This window comes from Misgurnus anguillicaudatus, chromosome 16 (genome assembly GCF_027580225.2).
Source record: "Misgurnus anguillicaudatus chromosome 16, ASM2758022v2, whole genome shotgun sequence".
Taxonomy (NCBI): domain Eukaryota; kingdom Metazoa; phylum Chordata; class Actinopteri; order Cypriniformes; family Cobitidae; genus Misgurnus; species Misgurnus anguillicaudatus.
In genome coordinates, this window is record NC_073352.2 from 4,715,822 (window position 1) to 4,740,732 (window position 24,911).

The 24,911-nt window shown below is 39.1% G+C and overlaps 1 protein-coding gene and 3 long non-coding RNA genes across 10 annotated transcripts in view; 2 read left to right on the forward strand and 2 right to left on the reverse strand.

Moving 5' to 3' along the window:
* Positions 1-24,911, reverse strand: part of LOC129422233 (uncharacterized) — a 158,614-nt gene that overhangs the window by 54,201 nt on the left and 79,502 nt on the right. The window lies entirely within an intron of this gene.
* On the forward strand, positions 8,959-13,344 carry LOC141350015 (uncharacterized). 7 transcript variants are annotated; one of them, XR_012357881.1, is made up of 13 exons: positions 8,959-9,088; positions 9,167-9,337; positions 9,434-9,536; positions 9,714-9,886; positions 10,032-10,492; positions 10,581-10,666; positions 10,794-11,303; positions 11,412-11,485; positions 11,812-12,244; positions 12,336-12,409; positions 12,493-12,895; positions 12,990-13,052; positions 13,199-13,344. It is a non-coding gene; the product is annotated as an uncharacterized lncRNA (long non-coding RNA). The 7 variants fall into 7 exon arrangements; XR_012357882.1 differs by having other exon boundaries at positions 11,812-12,625; positions 12,725-12,895; XR_012357879.1 differs by having other exon boundaries at positions 11,812-12,409.
* Positions 13,620-14,485, forward strand: LOC141350016 (uncharacterized). The gene is made up of 3 exons (XR_012357885.1): positions 13,620-13,776; positions 13,871-13,968; positions 14,069-14,485. It is a non-coding gene; the product is annotated as an uncharacterized lncRNA (long non-coding RNA).
* Positions 21,163-23,637, reverse strand: LOC129429701 (uncharacterized). Its single transcript, XR_012357886.1, has 2 exons — positions 23,583-23,637; positions 21,163-21,860 (listed from the first exon to the last, which is right to left on the reverse strand). It is a non-coding gene; the product is annotated as an uncharacterized lncRNA (long non-coding RNA).

Genomic DNA, 24,911 nt, shown 5'->3' on the forward strand with positions numbered 1-24,911 from the left:
TGCTCGATAATGATGATGGTGGTCCTTCTTCAGTTTGAATAAGATTTTTTCTAAGTGAACTAATTCGTTTTTTGCAGTCAAGCTTCATGTCGAACTATTTTCTTTTTACTTCTGGCACTTCTGGGACTGTACGCTTGAAAATTAAATGTGGCGTTTTGAATGAACTTCTGATAATAAAACTTCAATTTCGGCATCTGAGAATTTTTTTTTTCATTCGCTTTTGAGAAGACATGATGAAATCCTTCGTTTGGTGTTAAAATATGATGCCCATACATAGTTGTCAGTCAGATTTAATGGCGGGATTTATGGTAATCAAGAATGAGCGCGCACACGCATCCCATTTACAACTGATTGGAATTCATTAACACACACACATTTAACTATCAGATCTGACGTTTACGAAGTATTTGTGAATCAGGAGGAGAGTTTTCGGGAAAGTCTGTTTACGTGCAAATCACTCACACATTTATTCATATATTTACGAATGTTTCATGAATGAGACCCAATGTCTCTTTTAGGGGAACACTCAGAACAGTGGGGTTTCGATCTGTTTCAGTCTCTGGGGGAGACAGAACTTGAATGATCTGATTTAGTCTCTTTGGAAAGGGTCATTTTACCCCACCCGGTCGCATATTGCCCTTGATTTTGTTACTGGCTTACCGGCTTCTGATGGTAACACTGTTATTCTGACTGTGGTGGATCGTTTTTCTGAAGCGTTTCATTTTATTCACCTGTCCAAAATTCCTTCTACCAAAGAGATGGCTCAGGTACAAATTAACCACGTCTTTCGTTTACACGGTTTTCCAATCAACGTAGTTTCAGATTGGGAAACTCAATTTACCTCTCTGGGGCTTTAGCCAGCTGTCTTCTGGTTATCACCCTCAGACCAATGGGCAATGTGAACGGGCTAATCAGGATCTCGGTCGAGCTCTCCGCTGTCTGTCATCACAATATCTGAATTCTTGGTTCCAACGGCTTCCCTGAGTTGAGTATGCTCATAACTCCCTTCCCGTTTCCTCGAACAATTTATCTACCTTCGAATCTTCTATTGGTTTTCAGCCCCTCCTTTTTCCATCACAAGAACTGAATGCTGCGGTTCTGTCTGCCCTAGCTTTGGTCCAAATATGTAAATGCAATTGAAAAAGGGCTAGAGCTGTTTAATTACAGAGCTCCAGATGAACCAAGGCTGCGGCTGACCGCCATCATCGACCATCGGCCTGTTATGTCTGAGGGCAGAAAGTATGGCGATCCCGAGGACATTGAGACAAACAGACCCAGTTCCAGATGCCGTGAAGTAGAGCCCTGTAATATAATGGCCTTTTCCCTGCCCTGGCCTGAGACACTTAAGCCCTCCAAGGACCTCTCTGTGAGTCATCTTGCAAGCTGGCTCCGCGATTCATTGGGCCATACAGTATTGTCAAGGTCGTCAGTCAGGTAGCGGTCAAGCTCAAGTTTCCTCTCTCTCTTGGTCGAGTTCACCCTGTTTTTCATGTTTCCAGGGTTAAGCCTGTGATATTTTCCAGTATTAACTCTGCCGTTTCTGCCCTAAAACCCCCCACCCCGCAGCTAGTGGATGGTGCTCCTGCCTATTCGGTCAGGAAGTTACTAGGTGTCCGTTGTCGGGCAGAGGATATCAAATCTAGTGGACTGTGAGGGTTACGGTCCGGAGGAGAGAAGCTGGGTACCGGCCTGGGATATCTTGAACCCTGGTTTGATCGAGGATCTCTGTCGGCGACAAGGTGAGCCTCCCCTGGGACAGCCTGGTGCCAGTCATGGGGGGGTTCTGTCATGACTTCGGTCTGATCGGTCGCTTCTATGTTTGTTTACTTTCTGTTGTTTGACAGCCCCACATGTGCACGCCGTTCTGGCGACTCCTCCCACCTTGTTAGCTCGTTTGTCTTCGCACACCTGTTACTCGTTTTCACTCTCTATTTAGTCTTCTCGTGTTTGTTGTTTGTTGCGTGTTCGTCGTGTATTCTTCACTGAATGTAACACTGCCACTTCTTTCTCTGTCCGTGTTTTTGGATTATTCATGTTTTGTACCTTTTTTTCTGATGATCTCCAGTTGTGCTCTCAGGTTTTTGCAGTTATAAGTCAAGGTTGTTTCACCTGTGTCGTGTCTCTAGTCTCTCCGCTGTTCCTGACAGTTTGTGGATTATATGGCTTCACTCTGGTTATCCTGAGGATTCTTCATCTTCAAGAGTTTGTCCTCAGGTCCTTCCAGTGGATTCACCACTCACTTCGGATAGCCTCTTCCGGGTTATCTCGGAACCTTTTCATGCATCGCCTGTGATTTATTAAAGACTTTAATAAAATTGCTTGCAATTGAATCCCAGTTTCTGTCTGGTTCCTCACATTGCTGCCCTAAACAATAATGATACCCCACCACTATCCACCCCCTAAACCCAATGTGACAGAGGTAAAAGCAAATCAGACAAAAAATTACAAATTTGGTTGCATGAATTCATATGAATAAGCCAACTGCTACGAAAAACTGCTAAAAGAGGCTGATTTAATAATATTTTCACAAGCAATTACATTTTAACAGAACATATTTACTGAAGCATATACAGTAGCCCATAAGGACAATCCATGCAAACAACAGCTGATTGTAATCTCATTTTAAAAATGCAAGTGGCCAGTGGATTGGCATTTGATAAAATCTTACAATCTTAATAAATTTAAAAAAGACATTATCAGGAAATAAAAATGTGAGAAATAACAAACATTATTTTTATTACACACACTCTAGCGTCAAACCCAGCGTTGGGTCAAAAATACCTGAACTGAGAGTGTATATTTCTTTTGACCCAACATTGGTTTGAAAGTAACAAATATATATTTTGTGTATTTATTTGGGTGGTCTTGCTTTTATTTTGTTCAAGAAAACCCGCTTGACCATACACTGTCAAAAAAACCTTGTACCTTTTTGTCCCTGGGGCGTTACCCTAAGTGATATCGTTCTGTACCCCTACAGGCATACATAACATAATACAATGTAGTACCTTTTGGGGTACATTACTGTACCTCAAGGACCTATTTTGTACCCCAAAAGGTACAACATTTCAATGTGTCGCATACCCATAAAGATACAAAAATGAACCGTTGAGGGCACCACCCCAACAACAAAAAGGTACAGTTTTGTAAATTATTATATTTTTTGACCATGTACAGCCATATTCAGATAGCCTGGTGTCCAACAGTTCCTCCTCTGACGGTCACATAGGTCACTTTATTATCACACTGAACCTGAATGATAAAAATGCATGTAATTAAACAAATATCAACATTGCAATTCATGCAATTCTAACTTCATAATGTACTCAAATGTTTTCTGTACAGTGACCCTTTTAATATAATTTTTAAAGTGCTGGTTTAACAAAAAATAAAACTTAGATATAGTTAGATATAAATATATTCCCCAGTTCTTATTTCAAAAATGAACATCACCTATGGGAACAACCAGCCTGATCTCACACAAATGTGTATGTATTTTACATATTAGCTAATTTGTATGAATCCATATTAAGTGAATCATACAATAACATATCATAATAATGAAAAAAAGAATAATAAAACCCCACACCTAACCCCAACATCATGGGCAAGAGCAAAATGTACAAAAACGTACGAATGTGGTCATACAAATGAATACAAATTTGCCACCTCATAAAATACATGCACATTGTTATGAGATTGTGTTGGGACAACAAGAATAAAATAAAAACTGATGTCTCTACTTACATTGTGTCTATCAGTAACTGCTTTCTTGTGATTGATCTCAGCATAAGCCACATTATCTGTCTTCTCCTAAACATCATTGGAAACACGGTTATTATAACATGAGTATGGTACGTGGCAGCTCTGAAGTATATATTTTACATTGATTATTTAAAGGGATAGTTCGGCCAAAAACGATATTAAACCCATGATTTACTCACCCCCAAGCTGTCCGAGTTGCATATGTCCATCGTTTTTCAGACAAACACATTTTCGGATATTTTAGAAAATATTTTAGATCTTTCTGTTGATTAAATGTAATGTTACGGGGTCCAGCAATAGTCCACGACCGTCAAGTCCAAAAAAAGTGCGTCCATCCTTCACAAATTAAATCCAAACGGCTCCAGGATGATAAACAAAGGTCTTCTGCGTGTAATCCGTGCGGTGTTGTTGTAGAAATATCCATATTTAAAATGTTATTAACTTAATTAACTACCTTCCGGTAGCGCCGCCATTTTGTATGTATGTATGTAAAATTAACCTGTATAAAAGTGGAAGACTTGTCTAAATATCTGAAAATAAGCTGTAAAAAGGGATTAATGATGTTAAAGGCGACTTAGACTTTGCAATGTTGTATTTCAGTGTTTCCCATATGATTTATTTGTGGCCGTTCATCACGAAATCAACACTGGCCGCCACAAATAGATTTATCATGATTCCCATTTAACTTACATTTTTGTTTTACTTTTTAAAACGGCATAATTCATTGTTGCGAGTGTTCAGCGCACCTCCCTCTAACAGCAACAGCGTATTCTCTCATATTTTTGAATTTGCACCCAATTCTGCGCTATACGCAATATAAAAATAACTATCACATGCATTTGCAACAGCAGTAAGACTTTAATGTAAATGCTTTAGTAAATGATTTAGTCAGACGATGTCACGTTAATAAATCATGATTTTAGCGGCAGTTAAAGGAACAGTAGGTTTGATTAAACACAAGGTGTAATGGGTCGTGTTTAGTCACTATTTTAAAGCATTTCTGACAACTGAACAGATATGTAAAAATAGCATTTAGTTGTGTTAAAATGCAATATAATGTGACAGATTGTAGAGTAGAAGTGAAATATATTTCAGATGCCAACATTCGTTTAAACGCAAACATGAAACGATGACGCCACATATGCTAATTAGTGTGTGAGTTATTTATATTGTTTACATTTGTATTTTTTATTTTGTAACATTTTAAGTTATTTATACTGTTAACTGTTTACATTTGTAGTTTTTTATTTGGTAACATTTAAGTTATTTATATTGTTTATGACACAAAATATGTTCAAATAAAAAAAAAAGAGTTCAAAATAAAATGGACATAATGGAATAACAAACACTTGTTTTTTTTTAAAATAGTCGTTTAGATTATTCGACTAATCGAAAAATTAGTCGAAAGATTAGTCGTTAGAAAATAAGTCGTTAGTGGCAGCACTACAAATTTTAATTAAACATATTTAATGATCTTAATTGTTAAGTGATTGATTTAAAATATCTCATTGCATTAATCTCTTCACAGCAATGATTTGAAAAGAATGAAAAGCAGAAAAATACTTATTTGGTGTATTTAACAAGTATTTATTAATTAATCTAAAATTAAAAATGCTCACCATAATTTCTGAACCGGTCTGTGTTTACTGCAATCAGGGGCGTCATGCACCAATTTTTTTTAAGGGGGCACAGTGTCAACAGCTCACAGAAATTTGTGCATACACAGACATCAAACGAAATATTATAGAGCTTTCAGTCTTTTCCATGGCACTTACATTTCTAACAATCTGAAAACCCCTGCTTTCATGCAAAAACCTCCAAAATAAAAGTGATGACTAACTTTAATATCAAATACTATTCAATTGGAATAATGACACATTTGCATCATATTTACATCTGAAACGGCATGTTTTATTGATTTAAGTCTTAATGGCTTGTTTAATTGTGTCATTAATGCATTTTGCACAACAACTACATTATCATATAAAATTAATGTAAGTTAATTTTAAATCCATAAAGTATATAAACAACGAAAATGACATAAGCTATAGCCACGTGATTGATTTTAATGTTCAATAATGATTTAAAAAAATATGTTTAGACAAAATTATTAGAGGAACGGATTTTTGCATTAAATTTTACCTCATATGTGAGCATGTGAGATTCCGCGCCCGCGTGAACTCTGGCGAACTTTGGCGTTGTGCCAAGAAGATGAATCTCTACTAATATAACGTTGCGACGGTCACATTTAAAACCATACATTTTCTACACAGAGGAGGTTAACTGCACATTACCGTACTGGGGTTTGGAAATGTTGTGAGCGTTTCTAACACGTTTTAATTCCTCAGATAGCCAAATGCAGCAGCAAGCCAGCAACAGGAGAGAGCTCGTGAGCGCGCCCAGACGTCTGCGACTGTGCTGACTGCAGCACCAGCTGCCGCCAGAATAAAAGTAATGTAACATGATCAAAACACTATCAAAACGGCGAAAATCTCCGAAAAGTGACAAGGATGCAGCACAGAATGTATAATAGTGTGCATATTAAATAGATTAAAAGTCAAATAACAGATTAATGGATGCTTATTTGATTTTGAGGTTGGATGCAAAATCCATTGGCTCAAAAAAACCAAGGGGGCACGTGCCCCCTTAGTTTGAATGGGCATGACGCCTCTGACTGCAATGCTACTGCTGAGGCATAAGGGATCGTGCCAGAAACACTTCATTCACGATGGATAAGTGGTTGAAACACATCGGGTGGTACAAAGTCTGGTGAGCATCCCGAAAAAAGAAATAAAGAAAAAGAAACCAAGTCCAAACATCGTCAATTCCAAGATCATTATGTACTGCATGGATTTACATGTATGGCCACAGACCCTCCACAGCCGCTGTGTTTTTCATGCTGTGAAATACTGTCTAACAGTTCCATGAGCCCATTTACAACAGCACCTGAGCATGAAACATCCAACATATGTTGGTAAGAGTAATTTATTTTTTTAAGAAAATGTGATGAATTTAGAAAGACTCAAATAAAAATTAATCAGCCAAAGCACTGGAGGCATCTTATTCTGTGTCGCTTCTTGTGGCAAAATCCAAGAAAGCTCATTCTGTAGCTGAGGAACTCATTCTTCCTGCAGTCCTAATTTTAAAGGAGCTGTATGTATTGTTTCTACTTAAACTAATCTCTTTTCAATTGCCTGTGTGTGAAGGGGTTGTAATCTCACATTAAAATGATCCACTTTGCGGGTTTTGCTATTACCTCTGAAAAAAATATCATTATTTTTATGTGAAAGTACCGGGTCGGATTTGGTGCGAAATACAGTGACGTCACCTGCATGCACGCTCCCGAGCCTCTCGCTTCGTCTACTGACTTTGCACTCAACAGCGACGACACTGCAACATGTCTGATAACATTAAGAAAGACCTGCTCCCAGCACAACACAGACTCCAACACAAACTCCACATATTGTGAAGAAAAAAATTATCTGCTGAAGCTCGTAAGGCCAAACGTGAATCGGATCAACTTCGGACAAAAACATGGATTAACATGGGCAGGGCATTTGAATTAGGGAGAAACCTGCACTTTGTTTTGGGTATAAAAATGGATCCGGAGTTGGCTTTCATCCTATTGGACAGGTAAGCTAACATTAAGCATGTAAAATATATTTTGATTATGTGCTTTAGTTTTTTAGATGATGTTTCGGTTCGATGACTGTGGACGCGTTTGTTTCCGTGCGTCCGCTTTTTAAAAGTCTTTAAACTCGTACAGTCTGGCATTGATGGTAACTGAGATTATACAGTGTAACATGGTGTGGGAAAAACTATTAAATATAATTTGTAGTTAAAAGTTAGACCTCCTCATAATAGTTTTGTCATTTCTATTTGATAGTTATTTGATTAAAAATTGGTTAGTTAATTATTCAGCACATGCATGTATATTTGTAGTATGCAGCAATGCGATGGTTGTCCAGTGTGTGGCAGTAAGCCAGAGAAAACCCCCGGGGAAAAAACCCGAAGAGTGAGAGTTGTTGATGAGACTGGCAGTATTATGTTTTGTTGTACTGTGTGATACGGAGCTGTAGCAAATAATGCTGGCTGAATAAAAGAACCCAACCAAATCACAGGCTTGCTATTTCCTTCAAGTGTGTTACAATGGACTTAACTACGATATTGATCGCACAATGTGGGAAGCAACAATCCTAAAGGACTATTTAAAATAGCACAGTGTATACCGAACAATTTCAGTATAACAGCAAAAGCCTTACTGTTATACTGAAATTGTTCAGTGTAGTTCACTAAACGTTTTCGTTATCTTACCGTAAATGAACCTATGCAACATCACGTTACATAGGCTAAATGCAGTCAATTTAACGCTGCAGTGGGAGTTTACCTGATTTTCCAGCATGTTGTGTGGTGCTTTCTCCGATGTGTTGCATCCCAGTCTGGCCATTGCTCATTAGTTGGAGCACGCGCTTGTAAATTTATTGGTTGCAATCTGAAACATCACCTCTAGAGGCTGCTGAAAACTACATAAAGCCCCTTTAACAGATACCATGGTTGATAAGAAAGCAGCTGATTCACTTAAAATGGTACCTTTATTAAATAATACAGTTTGTCGTCGTATCAATGACATGCCAGACAAGACTTATCTTGTCAATTCATGAGAGCTAAAATAGCCCCGGATAGCCACAAACCATCCGTTACACAAAAAATACAACAATACAACAACGAAGAAAAAACACAATCGTACTCCAGTGATGCAGTTTGGTGCTGGTGATTTATTTCAGGTAAGTCAGATGAAAAAGATGAAAAGTTATGTCAGTGCTGTATAAATACAAGCGGGGTATGGACTGCGTCATCTTGATGGTTCATTTTCCATAAGATTTCACAGAGTGCACATAAAATAAAAAAGAGAAAACATTTGTAAATAATCGACATATAAATCAGGTGACAAAACATCTAATAAACGATCATTTTCAACATGAAACATACAAAAGTGGCAATTAAATCTTCAATCGTGAGTGATGTTTGAATGTTATGTGTGCGTGTGTGTAACAATGTAGGAATGAGGGTGGATACGATGAAATAGCGTATGAGTACTAACCAAAGTTTACGGAAGTGGAGGTCCTCGGAGTGAGGTGTAGCAGCTCTCTGTCCTCACAACAGACGGGAAAACAATCCAGTTGTCCGTAGCTTATCTCAAGTATCGACTGGGATAAATGCTCACACAATCCAAAGCCAAAGCTCCGTGTTGCACTCGTCAATAAACTCAACAACCATCATTCGAACAACATCCGTCTTCTTGCGGCAGGCCCACACTCTCACCCAGGTAAACAAAACAATGACGCAGTACTTCCGGATGCAATGCAGTCTCTTTTATTTACTTTTCTCCTTCCGGTTCTTTCAGGTTAGCTCCACCTATTACTCCTCCCTCTCATGTGATCGATTCGCGGAGGCAAACACGAATAATAAATAAGAAGAATGTAAAGTATAGTGGCGGAAAGTTTCTGCACTGCCACACTCTCCCCCCTGGAAAAAAAGCACCCAAGGGTGATTTAACAAAACAACAAAAATACAGGTTAGAAACTTAAAAATTCTTCAGTTTCATCAGAGGAATCTTGAAATAACTTGTGAAGGTTTTCCTGTTCCTGATACTCTAATTCTTCTGCTGTAGGGAAACACTTTTTTAAATTACAGACATGTGCTGATCGGACATCTTTCCCAGTGTCTTCCAGGACTATCTGGTAGTTCACCGGACCCAGCTGCTTCACAATACGGTAGGGTCCTTTCCATTTAGGAGCGAGTTTTGCACTATAGTTACGTTGTGCGCTGGATTGTGGGAAGTTACGCAACCATACTCGATCCTTATCTTTAAAGATTAAGTCTCTTCTGTCCTTATTGTAGTTTCTCAGTTGTCTTTTCTTCGGTTTTTTACTGTTTTCTTTTGCTTGCAGGTGTAGTTGGTGAAGATGCTGAACTACATCATAAGAAGCAGCGTCTGGTGTTAAATTGTTACCGTGCAGAAGTTTGTCCAATGGGCCTTGGAGTTTTCGACCAAGCTGCAGTTCGGCTGAAGTCAGTCCGATGGTTTCCTGTACTGCAGAGTTCAAAGCAAAACGGAATTCTGGTAGGTATTGGTCCCATTTTTTGTGATTGTCTTCTACGTAAGCGGCCATCATGTTCTTGAGATTGCGGTTGATTCTTTCAGTTAGGTTGGTTTGTGGATGGTATGCAGTGGTCAGTTTTGGTGTAATGCTCCAGTTTTCACACAGCTCCTTGAATACAGCTGAGGTAAATTGGACACCTCTATCTGAGATATGGAAATCCGGTACTCCCCATCGAGTTAGGATTTCTTTCCGGAAAATGGTGGCAACAGTGTGGGCAGTGGCATTACGCATAGGGAATAATTCGACCCAACGTGTGTAGTAATCCACGAAAACCAGTAGGTATTCATTTTGGTTTGTGCTTCGTGGTAAGGGTCCCATAATGTCCACTCCTATCATTTGATTGGGTCGGGTTGTGATGGTTTGTTGTAATTTTCCAGCTGGTTTCTGATTATCGTTCTTGAACTTTTGACAGGTTATGCAGGTTTTTACATGACGTTTTACGTCTGACCACATTCCCGGCCAGAATGCAACTTCTTGCAGTCTCTTGTAAGTTTTGAAGATTCCTCCATGGGCACTTAAAGGACTGGCATGGTAATGCTGTAAGAATGAAGTTCGGAGACTATGGGGTATGTAAACTCTGTAATGTATGTGATTGTCTGTTTGTTGTGTTTTCTGATACAATTTATCATTGATAACTTCGTATCGATTTTCCAGATCCGAATTTTCTGCTATGGCTAGCAGCAGCTTTGTCACTTCAGGGTCCTTCTGTTGTTCTTCCCATAAGTCAACTTCTGACCAAGGTAGTTCTGTGTTTTGCTTGCTTGCAACAAGGTTACAACTGAGAGTGGGAGACATCCTGGATAAAGCATCTGGTGCCACATTAAGTTTGCCTTTTCTGTACTCAATGATGAAATCAAATTTTTGTAGTCGTAGGACCCATCGGAGAAGACGACTGGTGGTTTTAGTGGAACTCATTACCCACTGTAGCGCAGAATGGTCAGTCACAACTGTGAATAATCTGAGCTCTAAATAGTGTTGCCACTTTTCCAGTGCCCAAACAATGGCCAGACATTCTTTTTCCATTGCTGTGTAATTGATTTCTGCTCCTGTTAAAGTTCGACTTGCATAGGCGATCACAACTTCGTTTCCCAGGGGTTTCCGTTGTGCGAGGATAGCACCCAAGCCAGTGTCACTTGCATCTGTATAGACGATAAAGGGGAGCTGAAAGTCAGGATGACCAAGAATTGGTGATGAAGTAAGGCAAGATTTTAATTGATCAAAAGCTTGTTGACATGAGGATGTCCACTGAAACTGTTGTCCCTTTTTCTTCAGAGTGTTGAGAGGTTCAGCCAACCTTGAAAAGTTTGGAACGAACCAATGGTACCATCCTGCCAGACCAAGGAACCTCTGAACATCTTTTAAGTTCTTAGGCACGGGGTAGGATTGGATGGCTTGGATTTTGCTAGGATCTGCTGTAATCCCTTGAACATTTACAATGTGTCCCAAAAAACTGATTTCCTCAAGACAGAATCTACTTTTCTTTAGATTGATGGTCAGTCCGGCAGTCTCAAGTTTATGAAGAACAGCCTGGATATCATGGTAGTGTTGTGCTATGGAAGGTGAGTAAATTATGATGTCATCAATATAAACAAAGCAGAACTTTCCTTTTAACTCTCCCAGGACTATTTCCATAAGTCTCTGGAAGGTGGCAGGAGCATTTTTATGTCCAAATGGCATAACGTTGAACTCGAAGAGTCCTGCAGGAGTGATGAATGCTGTTTTTGCTTTACTGGTGGGATCCATTGCTACTTGCCAATATCGGCTGTTTAAATCAATAGTTGAGAAGATAGCTGCTCCAGAAAGTGATTGTAAGATTTCTGTAATGTTGGGGAGTGGATATGCATCGGTTTCTGTAACTGAATTGATTTTCCTGTAATCTACACAGAATCTTAATGTGCCATCTTTCTTGGGAACCAAAACCACTGGTGAGGCCCAACTGGAGTGTGATGGATCAACAATTCCTTGACTCAACATTTCTTCGAGCTGTTCTTCCATGGCAAGTTGTTTGATAGGAGACTACCGATATGGTTTTTGCTTAATGGGTACCTGACAGGTGGTGTAAATGCAGTGCTGTAAGATATCAGTACGTCCAGGATGTAGTGTGCATACGTGAGAGTTGCTTGTAAGGATATGGTGTAAGGTCTGCTTTCCATCTGGGGGTAAATGAGCCATGTCTACTGCATTTCTGATTAACACCTCATCAAAGACTATATCAGGTTGCTGCGGGACCAGTAAGGTTGTAGGTGGAGGTACAGATGTCATCAAGTGTAAACTGGGCTTGGTTGGTTTGGTTTTCTTACGTGATGAGTCAACACAAGGTGGGACACTTGCAACTCCTGGTTGAAAAGGATATTCTTCTGTGGGCGCAATCTTGAATGAGTATTTTTGATCTATTATGTTGATTTGTAGGCCACTGAAGAAAATGAAGTCTAATCCTAAGACTACAGCATACGCTAAGGCATGTGTGGAAAGGACAGCAGCAGGTATTGTGAAAGAATGATTGTGCAAATTTATACCTGTATTGATCCATCATAGGGGTACTTCTGCTTTTCCATTTGCTAAATAGAGTGGTCCGCGAGTCCAAGGTTGAAGGTCAGGGGGTGTCTGTGACAAGCTTCTCCATAGTGACTCATGGATGAGGGTGTAACTTGCCCCCGTGTCTACAATGGCCTTCCCTTTCCATGGGCCAATGCTAACAGGTACCATTAACTGTTGTGGTATGCAGAAAGAATTTCCGGGAACTTTCTCTCTAGGTGTAAAGGGAGTATTATTCTGATCTGTGGTTGAGTTCTTTGTAGATACTGAAGACATTGTATTATGAGAAGGTGGACCTGGCTTGTGTGGATGATAATTTCGTCTGTTCAAGTATGGCTGATGACTTGCAGATTGTGTAGGTTGGCTTGAGGAGACATAATGTGGACAGCTGCCTGGGGCATGTAGCTCTTTGCAGCGCCAACATTGTACAACAGGTGGGGTGGATGCTGTTCCTTTAACTGACGTGGTAGTGGTTTTGGGCATGGTTCGGTTATCACATTGTGTTTGTTGTTCGTGGTCTCTTTCTAGCTGGTGGCCAAGACGTACAAGCTCTTCTACAGTGCTAACATGTCCACGAAGATGACTAGCAAGGTAGGGTTTTATGTTCTTGAGTATAATCTTAACTATGTCCCTTTCCTCCAGGTCAAATTTCCATCGCTTGCAAAGTGCTCGGTAACTAAAAGCAAAGTCCCGAATCGACTCTTTTTCTCCTTGGGTTCGTTTTCGAACAAGTTCAGCCAGTTCATCCTCGTAGTCTTCTGCAAGGAAAGCTGAGAGGAAAGCAGATTGGAATTCCATCCAGCTGGTAACTGTGGTTCTTGCTACCTCCCACCAGTCACGAGCAGTGCCTGAGAGAACAGTTCTGAAGGTGGCTAAGATGTCCTCATCGGTGAGTGGATGCAAAGCAAGATTGTCTTGACAGCGTGTGATGTATAATAAAGGATCTTGATCATCACTAGGTCTTCCAAAAGTGGGGAATGTAACTTTGATGTGATCGCTTTTTACAACCGTGGCAGGTATGGGAACTGGAGTAGGGATGGAAACTGGAGTGGTGACAAGAGAAGATGTGTTAGAGGAAGAACCACTTTTCACTTTTAGATCAGCAATGGTTTTCTCCTGAATGTCGAATTTTGTCTCCATTTGTGATTGCAATTCACACAGGTTTGTTGAAAGTTTCCCCGTAAATGAAATTAATTGATTGGTTTCTTTCAGCAAATCATCAGAAGATCTCTGGTGGTTCCTTTGGAGTGCCTGAATGTCCTGCTGAACTTCCGCCTGCAATTGTTGCACAAGGAATTGCATTTCCGATACCAAGGTATTTTCAGTCTTCTTTAGTTCTTCTGTTAACATCAGTTTTATGGCTTTAAGTGTCTGATCTGTCTCGCTGTCGGCCTGTTTTTTGTGTGCAGATAAAGTGACGAACATGTGCTGCTTCATTTCCTCCATTTTACCAGCAAGTTCAGTGGTCTCCTTCTTGTGATCAGATGAACTGGATTGTAACTCCTTGGTAAGTTCAGTCACAGGCTTTTCATGCTTGGTCATAAAATCATATATGGTGTCCCAATTTCCTTGAACTTGTGATGTAAGTTGTCCAATTTCTCTTCTAGGTGTTGGAAGATCTCCTGGCAGTTCATACTGTATCCCTGATGATAAGCGTGAAGGGGGTGATGCAATAGCTGATGTCATGTCAAATGATGGCGTTGTTGAACATAATTGCATAGAGTCGCTGTGTCTCTGTTCTGCCATGGATACTTGAGCTGGAGTGCTGCCACCCAATGGTGGAGATGCAAACCGCACATGTGCTCTTGGTGGGGCAGAACCTCTGAAAAGTGTGGGTGTGTGAGAAAAGGTGTGAACACCTGTTGGAGGAGCTTGGCGGTACACCGGTGGCCAAGGAGGAGTGGCTACATCAGGCACCTCCATGTTCACAAGGGTACTATGTTGAGCATTGGGATCTGTCATTTTACTTTGTGTAGTGTATGTTGTCAATGCACAAAAACAAATACAAAATAAAACTAAAGTGCTAAATTCTCTATGGGTATCAGTGTGATGTGTATAGAAATCAACGCTTGCCACAGTTTCACAGTTCATTCAAAAGGTTTAAGCAATTGTTCTTTACAATCACCTGCAAAACCATCAATTTCAAGCAAACACAAAACACAAGGTAAGTAGTGATGAGCAAATCACACGTGATCTCACTTTAGGTAGTTTCCCACAGTTTTTTCATTACCATTCATGAAACAAATGTTTGAAAAATTAGACAAAACAACAAAACAAGTTATTTCAAGTTCAAAGAATCAATTCAAAATTCAAATACCACTTAAACAAGTTCAAAAATAATTTCAAATGAATACTTGAGTTATGACATCACATTCAAATTTAATTCAAGTGTTCAAGTGCAAGTGTTCAAGTGCAAGTTTTTTAAAGTTCAAGTTTTCAAGTTCATGTCCCTGTTCGGAAGCCACTCTGTAACGGTGGCCCTTTTGTTCAAGTTTATATATACAAAAACAAAAAAATAAAAATGTCTGCTATAGGGGAGAATCAAACCCGGGTCGCCGTGTTGCAGGTCCAAGACACTACCGCGACGCCACAAAGTCACGTGACTAAAAGTTTTCTCCACACTCCCCAAATAGCCGCCAGTGAAATTCACTTTCAAAAAAAAACTTTATTTAAATGTTCGGGCGCCAGACAAGACTTATCTTGTCAATTCATGAGAGCTGAAATAGCCCCGGATAGCCACAAACCATCCGTTACACAAAAAATACAACAATACAACAACGAAGAAAAAACACAATCGTACTCCAGTGATGCAGTTTGGTGCTGGTGATTTATTTCAGGTGAGTCAGATGAAAAAGATAAAAAGTTATGTCAGTGCTGTATAAATACAAGCGGGGTATGGACTGTGTCATCTTGATGGTTCATTTTCCATACGATTTTACAGAGTGCACATAAAATAAAAAAGAGAAAACATTTGTAAATAATCGACATATAAATCAGGTGACAAAACATCTAATAAACGATCATTTTCAACATGAAACATACAAAAGTGGCAATTAAATCTTCAATCGTGAGTGATGTTTGAATGTTATGAGTGTGCGTGTATGTACAATGTAGGAATGAGGGTGAATATGATGAAATAGCGTACGGGTAACAGGTACTAACCAAAGTTTACGGAAGTGGAGGTCCTCGGAATGAGGTGTAGCAGCTCTCTGTCCTCATAACAGACGGGAAACAATCCAGTTGTCCGTAGCGTATTTCAAGTATCGACTGGGATAAATGCTCACACGATCCAAAGCCAAAGCTCCGTGTTGCACTCGTCAATAAACTCAACAACCATCATTCGAACAACATCCGTCCTCTCGCGGCAGGCCCACACTCTCACCCGGGTAAACAAAACAATGACGCAGTACTTCCGGATGCAATGCAGTCTCTTTTATTTACTTTTCTCCTTCCGGTTCTTTCAGGTTAGCTCCACCTATTACTCCTCCCTCTCATGTGATCGATTCGCGGAGGCAAACACGAATAATAATAATAATAAGAATGTAAAAATATGGTGGCTATAAACAGGCAGGTCAGTTCGCATTACAATTGGATGAGTCAACAGATAAGAGAGATTTGTACGATAAGAGACTGACATAAATGAGCATATTTTGTTTTGCAAAAATCTTGTGGGCAGAACTACTGGAGAGGACATATTTGAGGTGATAAACACGTTTTTCAGGGACAACGATCTGGATTGGAAAATGTGCCGTCACATATGCACAGATCAGAGATGTATAGTAACGAAGTAGAACTACTTCACTACTGTACTTAAGTACTAAAAGACAGTATCTGTACTGTACTGAAGTATTATTTTTTTCTCCTACTTCCACTTTTACTTCAGTACATATTTTCGATGTACTTTTACTCCGATACATTTTTTATGTGCTGCATAGTTACTCGTTACACGTAAATGTTACGAATCATTCCAAACCTACATTATCACTGCTGGAGCGGTGATACACATTAGAAACACTCACAGATCGTGGTCTAAACCAATCGGAGAAAGTGAAGGGCGGACCCCTCCCTCTCACTCACAAATATGAGCCGCGGTTGTGGACAAATGTGAAGCGAAGAGAGAAACAAAGTGCGCGAGAGAGACCGAGAGAGAGAATGCGCGAGAAAGGGTGAGTGTGCGCGAAAGAAGGAAACCTAAATACATCGAAACACCTTTTACTTTTACCTATTACCATTATATCGACTAATATTTCATTAATTCTGAATTCTCTATCTCCATATCAGTTAAATTAATCTGAATTATCTGAACATTCATGTCCTTGTACTCCTGCTACAGCCAAAGGAATTGTGAGTGTCCTTTAGCTTAAATATTTGAAATAATATAAACAATTTTATATTCAAACTTTTGACTGTTTTCTTTAATAACTACATTACACAATACTTGTACTTTTACTTTCAGTACTTGAGTAGTATATATTTTTAAAAACTACTTGCAATACTTAAGTACAAAACATGTTTAATACTTTAGTACTTCCACTCAAGTGCTGTGCTTAAAGACCACTTCAACTTCTACTCAAGTCACTTTTTTGATATAGTACTTGTACTTTTACTCAAGTCTGGGTCCCTAGTACTTTATACAGAAGAAACCAGACATCATATGGACACACTGCATCATTCACAGAGAGGCGCTGGCAAGTAAAAGACCTGAGTTGAGAGCTGTTCTTAATGATGTAGTTAAAATGATAAACTTCATCAAATCTAAGTGTCAGGATCCTGTCAGAATCTTGTCTTGTTTTTAATATCTAGTTCACTTTGACAGGGTCCTGACATTCCCGTATAGTTGTCTTGTGTCTGTATGGAGAGTCACATGCTCTGTGGTTATGTTTTGTGTACCACGTGCTCTCCTGTCTTAAGTCTTGACCCTGCCCCCTCGTTTCCTTGTTAATTATTCATGATTGGTTTATTCCCTTCACCTGTTTGTCATTGTTCCCTAGTTTGGTTTTCCCTATTTAGTGACATTGTGTCTTATGTCTTGTGCCGGTTTATTGTGTATCTTATGATATCGTCTCGTGTGTGCCTTGTCTTGTCATGGTTATTTTTCTAGTTATTGTCATTGTTTGCCCCCTCGAGGGTATTTATGTTTTAATGAACGTCTTTAAGTAACGAGCTGTCTGCGATTAAATTCTATCCACCCCCACACACGGACAGAATGAACATCTCTTTTGTTTTGTTTATTACCTGATGTCGTCGAGTCTGCTGTTGTCCGTCTTTCCTCCTTGGAGTCCGTTTGTGATCCTGTGGCCATTCAACTAGCCCTGTGGGAGTGTTCCTGATCAGTGGTCTCTATGGTAGGGCTCCTGGTCAGCGGTTTTTGAGGGAGTGTTCCTGATCTGGGAGCTCCGCGGGACTGTTCTGGGTCGACGAGCCCCACGGGAGTGTGCTGGTCGGTGAGCCCCTTGGATAAGTGCCGGGATGGCGAGATTTGCGAGTTCCTGTTCGGCGGATCCCGTGGGAGTGTTTGTTTAATCGGAGAGTCACCGCGAAAGAGTTCTGGTCAGTGAGTCCCGCGAGAGGGGGTTGGTCAGCAAGCTCCATGATTCTCACTGGTCATTGAGCCCCGCGAGTGTTCTTGGACGGCAGGTCCTGTGGTGTGTTCAGGGCTGGCGGGCCGAGCGGTGCTGGTTCCTGGATCCATTTTATGGGCGGAGACCGTCTGTCCCGTTTCCTGCGTTTGGAGTTTCAGACATTCTGCACTGTCGTTGGACTTTGTCTTTTTGATTTGTTGTGTTTGTTTATGTACTGTGCGTAGGGATGCCAGGTGGCATCCCTTAAGGAGAGGGTACTGTCAGGATCCTGTCAGAATCTTGTCTTGTTTTTAATGTCTAGTTCACTTTGACAGGGTCCTGACATCCCCGTATAGTTGTCTTGTGTCTGTGTGGAGAGTCACATGCTCTGTGGTTATGTTCTGTGTACCGTGTGCTCTCCTGTCTTAAGTCTTGACCCTGCCCCCTTGTTTCCTTGTTAATTATTCATGATTGGTTTATTCCCTTCACCTGTTTGTCATTGTTCTCTAGTTTAGTTTGCCCTATTTAATGCCATTGTGTTCATTGTGTATCTTATGATATCGTCTTGTGTGTGTGCCTTGTCTTGTCATGGTTATTTTTCTAGTTATTATCATTGTTTGCCCCCTCAAGGATATTTATGTTTTAATAAACGTCTTTAAGTTACGAGCTGTCTGCGATTGGGTTCTATTCACCACCACACCCTGCACTAAGCCTGTCAATTACAGACTCTTTCAAATCCTCTGTCAAGATGGGGACTCACTGCATGACCAGCTTTTGCTTCATACCGACATCCGGTGGTTGTCTCGTGGCAAAACTATCAATAGACTCTTTGAACTTCACACTGAGGTATGTGCTTTTTTAAAGGAGCACCTGCACACATCTGCTGCACTGTTGGAGGACACACACTGGCTTGCATGCTTGGCGTATCTTGCTGATGTATTTACCAAACTGAATGAACTGAACTTATCACTGCAAGGTAGAGATAAGCATATTTTAAACATGTATGACAAAGTGAATGGATTCATAAAGAAAGTAAATCTGTGGGAGAGGAGATGTGAGAATGGAGATGTAGGCTGTTTCCCACTGCTTGATGCTCATCTGACCAGCAGTGACACAGACAAAGGCCCTGTTTTGAAAATGGTGCAAACACATGTGTCCAAACTCAAATGTGAGCTGAATTCATACTTCAGTGACTTTGAAACAAGATCTGCAATAATGGACTGGGTGAGAAACACTTCAGTGTAACTGATCACAGCAACAGCAGCAGCTTTCTTACTGCTAAATTGCAGGAACAGCTGATGGATGTGTCATCAGACTGTGGGCTCAAGATGAAATATGCTGAATAAACTCTGTCACAGTTCTGGTGTGATGTGAAAAAGGAATATCATGACTTAGGGAAATATGCACTTTTGCCCTACTTGTGTGAAGAAACTTTCTCGGCTTTGACCCAAAACCAAACAGCGTAACAAACTAATTGTAGAACACAGTCTGATAACAGCTGTGAGCACACTGCCCCCAGAACTGCCCAAACTTGTTAAAGAAAAACAAGCACAGGTGTCACACTAAATGCTAATTGGTCGTTAAAACATGTCATTTTAAATGTACAGTGGACATTTGTTGTTAAATAATTTGATTATTTTAATTTAAATAATTGGAAAAAACTGTAATTGCAATGTTATTTTTAACAAGGTTTTTAACATAGTAGTTGAAATAATAATAAAAATCATAACGAAATGTCCATGTTTCAGAAATAAAAAAAGTAATTCAAAACAAACTATTGAAAGGAAACTGTTGAGCTCAACTGACAAACTTGTCAAGGTACTGTATGTAGACCCTGTTCGTATCTCCTTGAAGACCACTGTTTATACTTAACCAGGGTTTAAGAGATAACCATGGGTATTCATAATCTGGTGTTTCACACTGTGCATTCCTAAACCCTAGGTCAGATGTCTGAAACCCTGTTCCTACACCTGTCTGTAATTATCAAGCAACCCATCACACCTTGACCAGCTGCTTCAGCTGTTTTTAATTGGGGTTATAACATTCTAATCCTGCTTCATTTCACACTGTGAAAGGAAGGAAGGTGGAGGGGAGGAGTTAGCTACGCTCCGTTTAGTTTGACAACACTTCGAACGTCAACAGGAAGGAACAGTTCTGATTCAAGATCCACACATTTGTGTTAAAGCTCATGTTGCAGGTTAACCATCACTGTCAATTAATGGGTACATAAATCACTCAAGATATGTATATAATTTTTAAAATGTCTCAAAAATGGCTTTAAAGACCAGGTTTTTTTAAATATTTTTGATATTAACATTTTTGTACGCAATACGGCGATGGTGTCATGTAGGGAAGAAGTGGATGAAAGGTAGCCTCAGCGTAGTATTATGCTGCCTTTACATGAAATGGAAAATATGATATTTTCCATTTGTGATCTGGTATTTACCAGTGTGTTGTGTTCAGGTACTTTTGTTGGAAAATACATTTAGGTGAGTAAATTGCCTGATCGCTCATTACTAGGAGGCTCCTACACTGAAAAAAAAATCCTTTCAATTTACGTAATTTTAATGTGTACATCGGTCCCACATGATCCGATTGTTTAAAACCAAAATAATTTTCCTTAATTAATTTTTATGTGTCAGACCAAAACTTTTCAATTATTTTAAGTAGTCTAATAGAAATATGTTGACTCAAAGTGCTATTTCTCTTTACTATAACACATTTATTTTGTAATGTTTAAGTAATTTTATTATGTAAGGGGACTAGATTTTCATCTGTAATTCCAACATGCTTTTTTAATGCTTATATTATGGGATTATGTAACTCTAAATCAATTTCATTATGTCTCTGGCACCAGAATAATCACCCATAATTATCCAAATGTTATTTATTTTTTTTAAATACAAAATACATTTGCATTGGCATAAAAAGCAAAGAGTTTTGTACAAATGTTTAGTGATATTGAGGCAAACCACTGCTTTCAGATCATCAATTCATTTAAATCACTACACATTAATTCAATAACAGTCAATAACTATTACAACAATCAGCACATGCAGTACATACAAAGGGGCAATTTCCCAAACAGGTTGTAGATTAATCCATGACTAGGCCCTAGTTATATTAGGATATTTTTACAAAAATAAAGTTTACAAACAAACCTACCTTACAAAAACAACACTGGAGTACATCTTTAGACAAAACAATGGCACTGATATATGGCATTGCAAAAGTCTGGGACTAGGAAAAGCCCCATCTGTGAAACTGACCCAAATGTTTAAAATAGTAACTATCACAGTAGATTTAGAAGTGCTAAAGCACAAACACTGCATTCCAAAGAGACATGCAAAACAGTAAGTACTATTATTTATAAAATGGATTTTCAAACTGGAAAATATCACTCCTTCAGAAAGTCAGAGCTACAGCATTTGTATAAACTGTTAATCAAAAATTCATCAAAAACAAAATACAACAACCATTTCCAAAATCGACTCTGAGCAGCAAACTGTTAATGTATTAATAAGAGAAAACACTTAAAACAGATAAATAAAAAGAACATAAATGAGCAGCACAGTCTTTCTGATCCTTTCACTGAAAGAAACTGTTCGTTAAAGTTACTCTCAATGCAGTTTGGATTTCCTCATAAAAATAAAGCAGAGATCAGGATAGCTCAGGTTTAAGGCATACATCAGCTCAAACACGATGTTGCAACACCTTCATGGCTTCCAGGACTATACAAAGATCCTCTTCTTCATCACAAGAAGCATGTTGTTTGAGAGCACAAATCCCAACATTGGTGTCTTCAAATGACCTCACTGATGCTGACTTCATCCATGCCCTGTACAAAACAGACCAATGTAGTTAAAGAAACAGAAAAAAGGTTACTGTTACAATAAAACTGTCATTGGAAATTAGTACAATGCAAACAAATATAAATGTAAGTATACAGACCCATGTGCATTGCTACAGCATGTTACAATTGGTTACAAATACATGGGTTACAAAGCAAGGCAGCTGCACTGTCCACTGCTCTGTGTGTGTGTGTGTGTGTGTGTGTGTGTGTGTGTGTGTGTGTGTGTGTGTGTGTGTGTGTGTGTGTGTGTGTGTGTGTGTGTCTGTGTGTGTGTTCACTAGGGATGCTCCGATCGATCGGCCGATAATGGCATTAAATGACTCGATCGGTGCTCGCTAAATCTGCCGATCTCATAAACCGATCTTTCTGTTTACTTTTGTCATCAAAAGGATCCTGAATGTGGCTGCAATTAAAGACATTTTTTACGTAGCACGAGCATTTTTACAACCCTTTGCTCATGTGCGGCGTGCAGATTTGTATGTCTCTCTTTGCCTTTACAGAGACATGTGTATTTTCTATGAGGACACGCTCCGGTAAACAGCGCGAGGCGTCTTCACATCCCCATCAAACAGCGTATACAACACATATCTATCACGGACAATTGCATCCTCATGTCAAAAGTTTATTATTTGCATGCGTTTTAAAGTTTTGAGCGTTTAAACTTTTATTTTCCTCACAGCTGCTTGTCTGCGTTCAGCCGCCGCCCACACACACAGCAGCCTGTCATCAGTGCACGTGAACAGAGCGATCTCTCTCTCACGTCTTAAAGCTGCAGTAACCTAATTCATCTCTCAATAAAATCACTCTCTGCTCTTGACTAAAGAACTTTTATACTTCATACGAATGCGTGTATATTTAATTAATACAGTAAAGTCTGTGAAGTGTTTTATTTTCAGTACTATTAGGAGACATAAGCCTTTTTAAAGCCATATTAAATTTCTCTATGCAGAATAAATATTTGTTGTGCTTATTTATTTGAGTCACTATTAAAACAATAATATACCTAATTACTGCAAGTAATATAACAAAGGCAACATCCGTGGTATTATTTTATCTAGAAAAAAATGTAACAGTTACAGTCATCTAAGAGCGCACATATCAGCTTTAAAAAAATCGGAATCGGTATCGGCCGATCACAAAGATTACAAATCGGTGATCGTATCGGCTGCAAAAATCCTGATCGGAGCATCCCTAGTGTTCACTACACTGGAATGAGTTAAATAAAGAGGCCACGTTTCGAGTGTGTGCTACCACACCTGAAAATCACATCAAAGGTGAATTCTCTCATTTTCTCACTCTCATGTTGTTACAGACCTGTATAAATGTCTTTGTTCTGATAAACATGAAGGAAGACATTTATTTTGAGGAATGTTTGCAACCAAACTGTTCATGAGCCCCATTCACTTCAATAGTATTATTTTTCCCCCACTGTGGAGGTGAATGGGGCTTATGATTGATTTGGTTGCGGGCATTCCTCAGAATGTCTTCCTTGGTGTTCGTCAGAACGGGGACGTTTGTGCAGGTTTGTAACAGCATGGTAGGGAGTAAGTGATGAGAATTTTTATTTTTGGGTGAACTACCCCTTTAAATCTTCCCAGGTGTTTTAATGACCGTGTGCCAAAAGATGTTGTAACTAAAACATACTAAACGTTCTGTACTTCCAACAATGTTTACACATTTTTATGTCTATGAATCTATATTACTTACTTCTGTCATTTGAGCATTAATTGTTTGAAGTCTTTTTGCTAGCTGTCCTCCTTTCGAGACAGGGGTAGCTGCAGCTTGGAGCATTGGGCGTGGCAGGAGGTAGGGGCGTGGCAGGAGGTAGGGGCGTTGTAAGAGGTTTCTCATTGGTCAAAGGAGCTTCCTCCTGGCAACTGCGTTGGCCAATCAGCCGTAACCATAGTTATACGTCATTTCCTTTAGCTAAAAAGAAATCGTAATTTTCTTTTGAAGGAAAGAAGATGGATATAATACATGTGCGATATAATTTGATGGTCTCTTTGCTTGACGTCTTTTCAGCTTCGGGGATTATTTAATTGTTGTAATGTTGACAGATACATGTTACAGTGAGAAAAATTAATGACTGCATTTGCATCGAAGACATCCGATCGAGTCGGCGATTTATGTCGATGTCCCTTCTGTGCTCTCAGTGTTGTTAGACCTTGTGAATATCGCAAGATACAAAGCCATTTGCAAAGCCACAGATTTCGCACGGTACGCCATGAAGGGGGTCACTGTGCGTTAGGATAGAGAGTTTGATGGCTTCTGTTCGAATGAATGAGTTTTGAACACAAGAACACAAGCCTTTGATGACAACTTCAATTGTCGTTTCAAAAAAATATTGTAAAAATGACTGAATAAATGTTTTTTGGATAAAATGGTGTTTGTTTTGCTTAATTGATTAATGTCACTTAAAATAAGTTTATTAGACCGTTTTTACTTCATTTTTATATGGTGAGTGTTTGATCAAACACGTATATGCCTTTATACAGCCAAACATTTACTGTACCATTTTTATAAAAATAACATTACTTTTAGAGACATTTTTATCTTTAAAATAATAATTTGTTTTTTAATTATTTTTTTATTTTATTATTTAGTTCAAATACAGAAATTTCAAGTATAATGCAATAAAAAATGATGAATACAAAGCATTGTAAATACAGCTCAAAATGTGTAAATCGGAGAATAACAAGTATAACATGAATGAAAAATACAAATGAATACAAAAATAAAAGTTTATGAATCAAAGTAGTTATAGATATTTTCAAAAACTTTTTGTTTTGTGATCTCATGTTTGAAAGGGTTTCCAAGTTTACTGCGAGGTCTTATAAAAGTTAATATAGGAGGGTTTCTTTTATTTGTGGATTATGCATATAAAACGTCGACAAAATAATTTAATTACATAATTATTTCCAGAAAAATATGGGTTTTGGAAACAAAGTAAAATGTCGTTCTAAATTCTAATACTGGGAATTTCTATTTTAGGAATACCTATTTTGAAGTCAGTTCAAAATGAAATAGAAACGGGGC